Genomic DNA, 12,343 nt, shown 5'->3' with positions numbered 1-12,343 from the left:
ACAGACTCCAGCACCCTTAAGAATATCCTAACTGGAACAACAGAGGCCCTAACTTCTATCGAAACAATCACGGACAACATCTTGGCCCATTTAGACAATTTCCGTTTTGTTTCTTTCTGTCATGTTAAAAGGGAAGGCAACAGGCCAGCCCACATCCTAGCCCAATATGCAAAACATGTGGGTGATTTTGTTGTATGGTTGGAGGAAACTCCAAACCTGATTGAGGACGCGTGTTCTCAGGATATTGCTTGTAATGTTTCTGAAGTTTTATAAGATTTCCAGTCTTCTTATCAAAAAAAAAAAAAAAAACATTTATTATCCCTAAAATTGAAGAGAAAGGATGTCATTGGTAACAATAGAAATAGAGGAAAATAATCTGACTACCATGACACAACAACAAAGATTACAAAGTCAAATTATTAACTGACATCATGATTGAAACACAACCAACCACTGCTATAAAGAAAGCGGTTCCTTCAGTCTAATGAAGTTTCAAGGTTATTCAAGAAAACAAAAAATAAAGAAAGAGAGAAAGAAAGTGGCTGCTTATTGGTTATTCATCAACTGTTACAAACTATAAATATACGAAAACTTATTAGTCAGGCAAGAAGCCAGTCAAATTTTTTAATCAGTATTCATATAGAAATGTGAAGTACCCAACAAGGTCTTATTTAATGCCATTAGACAGAATTTCTCAATGTGAGAGAGCCATTCTAAGTCCTCACTCTGTTCACTGTTCAGTGTTTTTTTATTTTATTTTTTGAACTCTTACGAAATTGTGCCTTAACTGCATTGTGAAAGTCATAAATAAAGAAGACTTGGGTCTTGTAGTTTAGTCAGTAAAAAGTAAAAACTGTGCATTTACTTTTATCATACTTTTAAATCAGGGGTCTAATATAGCTTGACTTGAATAACCTAATCTAACTGCTATAGCAGCTACATATAGAATATACCAATTTTATGAACGTTTATTATACCTTTGACATTACTAACCCTTTTGATTGCTCTTAATTGACAATCATTCGTGGCTCAGTATCATTTTTCTAAAACTCATTCGTCGCGTTTATTCATACATGGTGAAAGAGACCAATTTACAGCCATAACAATGTCGCTATTAGTGTTTGATTGTTATCTATACTCATCCCAAGACCAGAATTTGCATTTTATGAGTGATGACAATGAGACTGTGCCATGTGACTATGTGAGGGACTGCTTTGATTAAGTTGTAAAGGGGTGGACTTTCTTACGGGGTTCGTGGCGCCAATTCCATCATTTATCTAATGTGAATATGTAGAATTTTATTGTTTGATCATTTCTCTGGAGAAAAAAATCAATCAATATAAAACCAGGTTACGTACATATGTTAAAGAAAAAGCATGTCATGCTCATAATAGAAATCATCCAATGTGAATATGTAGAATAATATTGTTTGATCATTTCTCTAGGGGAAAAAAAATATCAATCAATATAAAAGCTGGTTATGTACGTATGTTAATAAAAAAGTAATCATTCGTGTATTTGAGTTTAATTCACTTAATTGGTCAAGAAATTTATAATTAAATTTGTTGTCACTTCTTTATATTTTTAATAGAGATATTCAAAGTTTGAATCTACCTTCCTTCAATGTAACCATCAAGTTATAAAATTAAAAAAAAAAAAAAAAATTAAGAATCCATTTTAGGAAAGTTTTGACATCACTTTTATGGGAAATGAAAAAAACTGTTAAAACATTAATTGCTTTTTTTTTTTTTTTTTCCATAAAAACTTTCTTTAATTAGATTAATCAATGCCGTATGGCACTTGTTAACATTTCCTTTTCATTATAATCCAAAAAAAAAAAAAGGAAAGTGCTTATATCTCAATATTGTAACTATCAAATTATTGAATCTCCTTTCTAACAGATTATCAAAAAAAAAAAAAAAATATTGAATTTCCCATTCACTGTTGTAACTATCGAATTATTAAAAAAAAAAAAAAGTTTAATACATTTGAAAATTAATCAACATTCATTATGATAATTAGAAAACAAGAAAGAGCATGCGTTTGTCAAACCAAGAAAAAGTTAAATTTTGAACTTCTGGATTTATTTTGCCGGCAGTCCCACATCCAATAGTAATAATAATAATAATTTTCCTTCCTTTTATAGTACTTGCAATAATTAAACAAACAGCCAAACATATTCAAATACATACATACGCTTTTTTAATGGTTCTAAAAGCATTCTCATTAAAGATGCTAAAAATGCTCTGATATGCTATTTTTATAGCTCCAAGTACAAAAAATGTGCTCCATCAAAGAATGCAAATGCTAAATTTTTTGACACCCAGCTACAGTGCATTGCTATCTTTAGCAGCACACTGTAACTGAGTGTCAAACCCAAATATTATATTTTAATCTCCACACGTGCCCTCTCTCTTTCCCACATGCAATTTCCATCATCTTTCTCTCTTTTGGTTCTCCCTCAATCCACGCCTCATCAGTCATCATGCTACCCTTCTTTTTATTTATTTTTATTTTAATCTCTTGTTGGTTCTCCTTCAACCCAAGCTCTTCCCTTCTCTCTATGGCCTAACCCAAAAACCCAAGCTTGAGTCGACGTTCAAATCAGGTTGAGTCAGCATTCTTGAGTCTACGTGGTCGATGTTCTTGGCTGGGGTTGAGACCAGAGAGGTTGGGCCACTGCGGTGGTCATCAGAGAGGCTGGGGTGGGTTTTGGTTGCGGTTTTGTAGTGGGTTCAAATCGGGGTGAGTTTGATTTGATTTTGGGTCTTGATTTGGTTTTGGGATTGTGTTTTGGTTTTACAGTGTGAAGGAGGAATGGGAAAAGAAAGTGAAGCCGCCGCCATGGAAGAAGATGATGACGGGAAGGGAAGTGGTGTATGTGTCCGTGTCCGTGGGAACGAAGAGGCGGAACCAGAGGTTGAGTTGTAGAAGAAAAATGTGGTTTGTTTTCGTGTGTGTGGGTGCGTGCTACAAAGTTAAAGAAGGGATGAACTTTTTTTTATTTTTTTATTTTGGTTGTTGGGGGTTCAAGTTGGTGGTGGTGGTGGCTGTGGCTGTGGGCAGCAGTGGCAGTGGGTGTTGGTAGTGGCAGTGGGTTTGTTAGCAGTGAAAGAGATGAGAATGAGAATAAAAAATAATACTTTAATGAAGTGGTAAAAAATATAAAATCTTTAATGTTGGATGTATTGTAAAGTAAGTTGTTAAAATTAATAAAGTAGGTTTTTGAGATACTAAATACTAATTTTTCTGAAATTTTTGATGAGAATGCTCTAATCACTTTCAAGAAAGTGATGATAATGATACCATAAATACTAAAAATAGAATTTTAGCATTTATTACACTCTTGATGAGAATGCTCTAAGTAGCAAATCTCATCTTATGATGCTACTAAGAATAGATAACTTGTCATTGGTTTTAGTCACAAACCGGCACATCATGTGTTGGTTTTCCATTGCAGAATAGATAATTTTTCAAGTTTTCAAAAATCAAAACGGGCAGTTTCTGGGAATAATCCCTTTCTTTGCAACTCGTACCTGTTTCTTGTTTTTTGAATTACATTCTATTTTCTCTCTCATTATCTGTTTTCCTTTTATTTTTTACATTTCTGTAATAAACAATCAACAAAGAATAATCAAATTCTAAAAACCACGTTTTCGAGATGATCAATTAAATAAATTAGAAGTTTGAATGATTTGTTAATTGGCCTAATTCCTATGGATTATCTCTATATTCCTTAGCTGCAAATGACTCTACATGTTTGAATTACCTTTTTTGTTTATTTTATTTATTTATTTATTTATTTTTAAAGTTTCAATCTATGATGTTAATTAGCTCTTGATAATTGCTCTTTAGTATTAAACCAAGATATCAAATGGTTTTTGGTACAAATGGTAATCAAACCCCAAATCTCTTATTTGACCTTAAGAGACTTTACTAATCGAGGTAACTAGTGTTGTTCCAAAAAAATAAATTGAATTTTATAACATTCAAAATATCATTTTAAATAATAATAATTCACATAATTTAGAAATTAGCATAAAATTAGAGAATAGTTGAGAGATATTACCTCAATGATACTTTAAAATCATTTCATAAAATGATAAACAAATTACAATCAATTCATGAGTTTTTAGGTGGCAGGGTTGATGCGTGGACAAAGTTACTATTTTCAGATTATACATGTCGTTTACAGAATTTCCGGTGTAGTAGACTAAAAATATTATGCGAGCTGCCCCTGGGATACAACAACCATTGTTGATTATCATTACAAGCCTACACCGCTTGTAGGACATGAAACTCTCAAAATAATAGTACTTTCCAAACCATGAAATATAATACTCCCTCCATCCCAATTTAATTTATTTTCCTTGTTTCAAAATCAAACTTTTAAGGGAACATAATTTATTATCTTGATAAAAATGTATAAGTTTCCAAAATTACTCTTAAATAAATTTATCAAAAAATTTGAATATTAAATTTGAAATTACACGAACAAAAATCTGGTCCTTAACAGTGTTAACATTTTTGAAATTACACATACAAATTGTAACTTATCCTCTTAATCAAATTTGAAAAATCTACAACTGCCACAATACAAAAACTATTGGGTATTGGCTCCAAGAATTTTGGATTACTTTAAATAAAAATTCTAGTTTATCTTTTGAATCAAATCTTAAAAACCCAATACTTCTAAAATACAAATTCTATTGGCTCCAAGTCAGAAATTTTATCAGCTCCAATCCAAATGTGAAATTTTTTTTAATAGTGGCGGCAAAAAAGAATTGTTACTAGGAGAAAATTATTTGCAACATTTCATTGCCTATAAAATTCTCATACGTAAGTAGATCTAGATTCTAGAGTATTCCTAATCTCAATCCAATACAACCTTTTTCATTATCCTTTTGCTAATGGGTTCCGTGCCAACATAAAACTCTACCCGTTGCCTTGCCTATTCTCCTTCATCATTATCCTCTCTTCAATTCTTGTCTTTCATGGGCGGCGCTACTCTATATTCAGGGGTTCAATTGAACCCCCTGACTTGAAATATATATTTTAATATATATATATATATATATATATATTATTTTATTAGTTTAAAATACTTTATATAATTGTAGCTTATAGGGCTGTCCAAATCAACCGCCCACCCGCCCGGACCCGACTTGAAATCACTCGATCCGACGGCTCCAGTGGTCGGACTCAAGTCCTGACTCCAAAAACCCAATTCTGGCGGGTTAGGTTTCGGATCTTTTCCTCTAAAACCTGTGAAACCCGACCCGTCCAATGTCCATCAAAATTCGGCCATTTTTTTCCAGATTTTGGCCCTTTTTTCCAGATTCCGACCATTTTTTTCCAAATTTTGGCCATTTTTTTTTTCCATATTTTGGCCATTTTTTCACTTAAATCCATCGATTTCTGGCACAATAAACACCGGATCTTGCCGAACCAGTGATTTCTCAACACGATTTGGTAGAAATCTTACCGGATCCGACGAGATCTCACTAGATCTTGGATGGATCTAGCAAGATCTCGCCGGATCTGGCAAGATCTCGCCGTATTTCGAAGGATTCTGGTGATAATCGGGTTCACCCAAAACCGACGACCACCCGTAGGCAACTCGAATTGACAAATCCATTATTGTTACAAGTCGGTTGCAGGTTGAAAAACCACTCACCAAATCTTGTACAAGTCGGTTGCGGGTTGGGCAAAAACCCAACCCAACCCACCCGGCCCATGGACAGCCCTAGTAGCATATATATATATATAATTTTATTTTATTAGTTTAATATATATATATATATATATATATATTATTTTATTAGTTTAATTTACCTTATATTCAGGCGCTATTCTATTTCTTATATAATTTTAGCTTGTATACGAAATTTGTGAAACCCCTTTGATTTTAATTAGAAATAAGTTCTTAAAGGTATCATATATGCTCTAGCTCTATGGTTGACACGGTGATTGACCTACTAAATAAAACAAATTCATCGAACCTGATACCTTTTTGGAGTGCTTCTATTGCTTTATATGCAGTTTATTTAAAGATATTTGGGGTTAGCCTGACAACTTTGTGTTTCTTGTTCTAGAGCAATTTGCTTTAGATCTTAGTTGGGTATACAATTTAACAATTGTATAATTAAAGGTTGCCTGAAAGTACATAGAATACAAAGACCGTGTGAGAGAGGGAGAGAAGATGAAACTAATGATGGAGATCAGTAAAGAGTTAATAATGTTTTTTATTTTATTTTTATACTTTTAATAAGAAGAGTTAATGACTTAATTACTAATTTCTAGGGAAAATGGAAACCACTCTTACCACTCAAAACTTGACCACACATTTATGTAAAGAAAATTACAACTGATGAAGTGTGAATGCGTCAGTCGAAATGGGCAGATGGAACTCCTCGTCAGCACCAATGTATCCTTTAAAAGGGTCACCGGTGTGGTGCCTGCCACAACGCCTCCGATGCCAAAGTTAGAACATAAAAGCAATTCGCCAAATGGGAATGAATGAACTAGAAAAGTAATAGATATTTTCTTAGAATATCCGTATATGTACCTTGTGCTGCCAATGCAAGGGCTTTATATATGTGATTTTGGTTGCTAGCCGTTGGAGTGTTAATGCCTTTCTTAGTAACGCCTCCAGCCCAATAATGGGGCTTTTAATAGGCTTCCAACGGTCTGTTTTGCTGGTTTCGTAATTGCTCAGGCTACTGGTTGGCATCATTGAATGACTTTCCTTCCCTCGTCAGTGCTGGCTGATTTCCTCGTCGCTAAGGATGACCTCGTCATTAGTGTTGACTTCGTCAAGGTAGTGCATTCTCGTCACTCCCATCAGTTGCCCCCGAGGTTCTGTGGTCGTCAGTGACGTGTCATGAGGGCCACAGAAGGTGAAAGGTTTTTCCTAAGTTGTCTGTGACGCTTGGGGTTCTGCTCCAAATTTAATGCATGATGGCGGCGCAGTATGCAACGTGGCCACGTGGCACGTGCTGATTGAAGGCGTTGATGGCATGACCTTTGGGTTTCCCGCTACTTTTCAGTTTCCTTGGATTTTTGGTTTCAAAACTTTTCTTTTTCCTTTACTTTGATTTTTGCTCTGAGTCTTATCTTTCTTGCTTATATCTGCGATTACTCCGATTCTGCTCCGGCGACTTCGACCTTGCTCCGGTGACTCCGACCTTGCTCTGGCGACGCTTCTTTCCGAATTTTTCTGGCTTCTACCGCTTCGCTCTTCAAGGTTCGCTACCCTTTTATTCTCCTTCTGATCCTTTTTCTTAACGGTCTTCTTATAAGTTCCTAATTTTTCTTTTGTCTTTTGCTTTTGTTGTTTTTGTGTTTGATATTTGGGTTTTTAGGATTGTGTACCCTTTTCATGGCTAGTTCTTCTGAGGTTTGGGTAGCTTGCCCCTCAGTCTCTTTCTTTTTTGCTCGCTTAGGGGCGGCTTTGGGTGTTTCCGGTGACTTTTTCCCTTTGGTTGGGGACTATATCTTTGAAGGTTGTGGGTTGAGTGTAGTTTTAGGGGAACTATCTCCAATTTTAGGCCAGTCACTAGCTTGGTTTGAGGGAGAAACGAGAAGGATGTCGGAGGTGAGATCCAGCGAACTAGACACTAGGTTGTCGTCTAGTGAAGGCCTGGTTAAGGGTGATACGGCCATCTCCATCCCTCGTTAGGTTAGTGCTTTTTATGCCCTTAACGAAGAGTGTGGGCTGGATGTTGTCACCGTGGCTAGGTTTAAGGATAGGTTTCAATTTCCTACGCGAGTCCGCGTTCGTCGGCCTGGTCTTGAGGATCGGGCCTGCCACTTCTTTCCTGGTGAAGTATGCTTCTACGAGGCTGCTTTCACTTCTGGGCTTAGGCTACCCGTCCATCCTTTGGTGATGGAGCTCTTGGGTTATTTTGGTATTGCCCCCGGGCAACTCATGCCTAATTCATGGAGGATAGTGATCAACTGTATGGAGATATGGTTGGCTGCCAACGAGGATATGATCAAAGTGAGTGAGCTCGTCCACCTTTGCCGCTTAAAGGAATCGAAAGAGTATGGGTATTATGAACTAGTCCCTTGGACGAGGAGGACTAGAATCATTAAGGGTTTAGCCTCGTCATTCAGGTACTGGAAGTCACGTTTCTTTTTCGTGTTCGGGGACGATTTTGAGACCCCTTCTAGCGAGGCTTGGGGTGATATCCCAAGGTTACTCCGTCGGTGGGGAACCCCAAACTTAGGTGCGACAATGTTTCTCCTTGTCTGTTACTTTTCATCTTGCATATATCGTCGTCCTTAATCCTTTGTTCATTTTTCGTTGCAGTTAAAAGACGCCCCAAATTGAAGAGTAAGTACCAAGGTCGTATTGAGAAGGCGATAGAATACGCCAAGTCGATTGAGAGTTGGGACGACCTCGTTGACCCACGGACGCTTGCTTTCTACTGTTTAGGCCCGGACCCATCTCCTTACGTCTTGCGCAGCATTAACATTGAGGAGAAGAAGAGTAAGTGTTTAACTCGTCAGTATTGCTCTTCACGTGTGTACTTTGGATTTCTTAGTTTCTCTCATTTTTATTTATTTTTTATTTTATTTTTTTTTTAGAGATGACGACCAGGTTCAACAAAGATATGTACGCTAAGATGAGGTCCAAGAAGGACAAACCTTTGGAGAATATTGGCCAAAAGGGGGTTCGAGTCACGGGGAAGGGTTCGTCCGTCCTCCCTTCTGCAGATGCCACTCCCATCGTCTCGGGAGTTGAGAGCCTATGGGTGGCTTCACCGGCTACTTCAGTTGAGGAGATCCCCACCCCTTCATCCAAAAGGCAGCAATTGTCGGCTAAGGAGAAGGAGAAGGAGAAAGTGGGTTCGTCCGTCTGGGACGATGAGGGTGCAGCCGTGGAGCGTGCACATGACGTTGTAAAGGCTAAGGACCTTAAGGTCTTTTCTGGAGTGCCTCTCAATGTGGTTGCGAGCCAGCATGTACATAAGATCGTGCAGGTAAAACCACATCTGCATTTTCCTTGGTCTCCTTTCACATAAATTTCCCCACTTTTTTTATTGACGAACTTAATTTACCTTGTCAGGTGTTGGGGGAGAGCCTTCACCTTGCTTCTAAGTGTCTCACTCAAGAGGCTAAGGTGGCTTCTTTGGCGTCCAGGATGGAGGCCCTAGAGAAGGAGAACTCCACGCTGAAGAAGGATCTTATAGGGTTGATGGACGAGGCTACTGCTTTGAAGGAGAAGGTCAAGGCCTTGAATGCCGATCTTAGGGTCGAGCGTCAACTGAACCTGGAGAAGGATGACCAGCTACAGGTGGCAAAAGAAAAGCTAAAGACGATCGTTGCTAGGTCCGTCGAAGCCTTCCAGCAAACCGAGGAGTACTCCACAGTGCTCTTTAGCTGGTACCTCGTCAAGCATCCTACCGGGGTTGATCTGCCGAGCCTGGACCTAGAAGTGGTAGATCAAGAGATGGCGGCTAACGAGGCTGCTCAGTCATCGGCCCCCAATGGTGACGCTCCTGCTTCTGGTGACGCTCCTGCTGCTGACGATCTCCTTACTGACGCTCCTACTGACACCCAGACCTGATACTTATGAAAATTTATTTGTTATGTATGCCCTTTATGTTTTGGGCTTTTTGGTGGTATTTATTTTATATATTTTTTTATCTATTTTGAGAACAATGTTTCTTGGTCCTGTGTTTTACGGGTTTGTAGGAAGAACAAGGTTAATTGCCCGTTGTTTTTGGGCTTTAATTGGTTTTATGATTTTGTACTTGTTTTTATGACTATGCTTGTGCTTGTGATGTTTAAGTTCGTCCGTACCTTGTACTTAGCATAGATTTCTTAGCTGTGTCAGTGATTTGTTTATCACTCTCAATCCTTCAAGAGGGCTTGAATATAGCCCGAGTTTTTTTTTGATTTGTTGCAAGGTTCTTGTCCCTCTTCTTCTTCTCTTTATCCTTTTTCTTGTGGATTCGTCAGTAGCCTGAATCCGTCAAGCGGGATTTCGCCATTTGCACAGGCTTAAGGATTGTGTCTTCGTCAACAACTTGTTCCCGTTGAGAGAGGGGGGGGGGGACCTTCCTGCTTGATTTGCACTTACTCTGGGGATATTTGCTGCTTATACGGCTTTGTTAGTGACTTACATCCGTCAAAGCGGAATCTTATCACTTAGCCATTCTTTTGGTGACTTACATCCATTTAAGGAATCTTGTCACTTTAGGCTTCGTCAGTGATTTACATCCATCTTGGCGGAATTTTATCACTTAGCTTTTATATGTCTTATGCCCATTGGAGGCACCGACAGTAACTTACATCAGTCAAGGTGGAATCTTGTTACTTAACTTTTTTTTTTATGCCTTAAATCCGTTGGGGGTACCGTCAGTAACTTACATCCGTCAAGGAGAAATCTTGTTACCTAGCTTTTTTATGCCTTAAGATTGGCTAGACCTGCCTACACAAAGATATCAGAGGAATAATTCATTAGAGGAATGATTCTTTTATTGACTTCAAGAATGAACATGTCCGTTTGTTACATCTACTTGTGGTACTTTTTTAAATGCTCGATGTTCCATGGTCGGGGGAGCTTTTGTCCGTCCATGGTCTCCAGGTGATAATTGCCTTGCCTTGAGTAATGAGTAACTCGGTAAGGCCCTTCCCATGTGGGACCCATCTTTCCTTGGGTAGGATCTTTGGTTGCTACGGTGGTCTTGCGCAGGACGAGGTCTCCTATGTCTAATCGTCTGAGTTTAACCCTCTTATTGTAGTATTCGGCCATCTTCAGCTAGTACTTTGTCATCTTGCTAGATGCGTTGTCTCTCACTTCATCCAGACAGTCTAGGTTGAGTCGCAGTTCATCGTCATTGCAACCTAGGTTGAATGTCCCTCGTCTGACGCTTGCTACTCCCACTTCGACTAGGATTACTGCTTTCGTGCCATAGGTAAGCCTGAAGGGGGTCTCTCCTGTTGGGGTTCTTGCTGTGGTTTTGTAAGCCCACAGGACATTAGGTAATTCTTCTGGCCAGGCACCCTTCGCGTCGTCTAGCTTGGTTTTGATAATCTTGAGCAGCGTTCAATTCGTCACTTCTGTCTATCCGTTTGCCTGGGGATGTCCTGGGGACGAGAACTGATTCTTGATCCCAAGGTTTGAACAGAAGTCTTTGAACCCTTGGTTGTCGAACTACCTCCCATTATCTGATATGATCGTCAAGGGAATCCCGAACCTGCATATTATATTCTTCCACACAAAGCTCCGTATTCTTGCTTCGGTGATCGTTGCTAGGGCCTCTGCTTCAACCCATTTTGTGAAGTAATCAATAGCAACAAGTAGGAATTTTACCTGACCTTTACCTTGGGGTAGTGGGCCGACGATGTCAATCCCCCATTGTGCAAATGGCCACGAGGAGGATATGGTCGTCAGTTTCTCCGCTGGAAGCCGTTGCACGTTCCCGTATCGCTGGCACTTGTCGCACCTCTTGACGATCTCAATAGCATCCACCTGCATAGTTGGCCAAAAATATCCTGTCCGTATCACCTTGTTCACTAGTGATCTGGGACCAGCGTGGTCGCCGCAAACTCCTCCATGGAATTCTTCCAGTATGTATCTAGTTTCTTCTTCGTCGACACACTTCAAATAAGGCATGGAGAAGCCTCTCTTGTATAAGGCGTCATTAAGGATCGTGAACTTGGCTGCCCTCTTCCTGACCTTCTTAGCTTCTTCTGTGTTCTGAGGGAGGTGCCCATCCTGGAGGAAGGACATTATGGGTGTCATCCAGCTATTTGCGCTCTGGATGGTAAATGTCGAGACCTCTTCAATGCTAGGGTGTTTCTGGATTTTCATCGTCAAATCCGTGCTACTTTCTTCTCTACTTGATGACGCTAGCTTCGAGACTTCGTCTGCCCCCATATTCTGGCTTCTTGGGATTTGCACGAACTCCACTGTATCGAATTCCCGAGTTAAATGTTTCGTCAGCCTGAGATACTTCTGCATTCTTTCTTCCTTTGCTTCGTACTCCCCTCTAATCTGCCCGATTACTAGTTTTGAATCATTTTGGATTAACAGGTTCTTAGCTCTAAGTGCCTTTCCAAGTCTCAATCCCGTTAGTATCCCCTCATATTCAGCTTCGTTGTTGGTAGCCGAAAATTTTAGTTGGACCCCATATTTCAGCATTTCTCACCCCATATTTCAGCACTTCTCCGTCAGGGGTGGTTATGACGACCCCTACTCCCCCCTTCCTCTAGGCTGACGAACCATCAGTTTGTATCGTCCATCTATCTACCTCGTCGGTAATCTTGTCTTTGTCTGGAAGAGTGAACTCTGTGATGAAGTCCGCCAGAGCTTGCACCTTGATTGCCG

This window comes from Quercus lobata, chromosome 7 (genome assembly GCF_001633185.2).
Source record: "Quercus lobata isolate SW786 chromosome 7, ValleyOak3.0 Primary Assembly, whole genome shotgun sequence".
NCBI classification, from domain to species: Eukaryota; Viridiplantae; Streptophyta; class Magnoliopsida; order Fagales; family Fagaceae; genus Quercus; species Quercus lobata.
The sequence above is the reverse complement of the archived record's forward strand: the minus strand, read 5'-3'. Positions refer to the sequence as shown.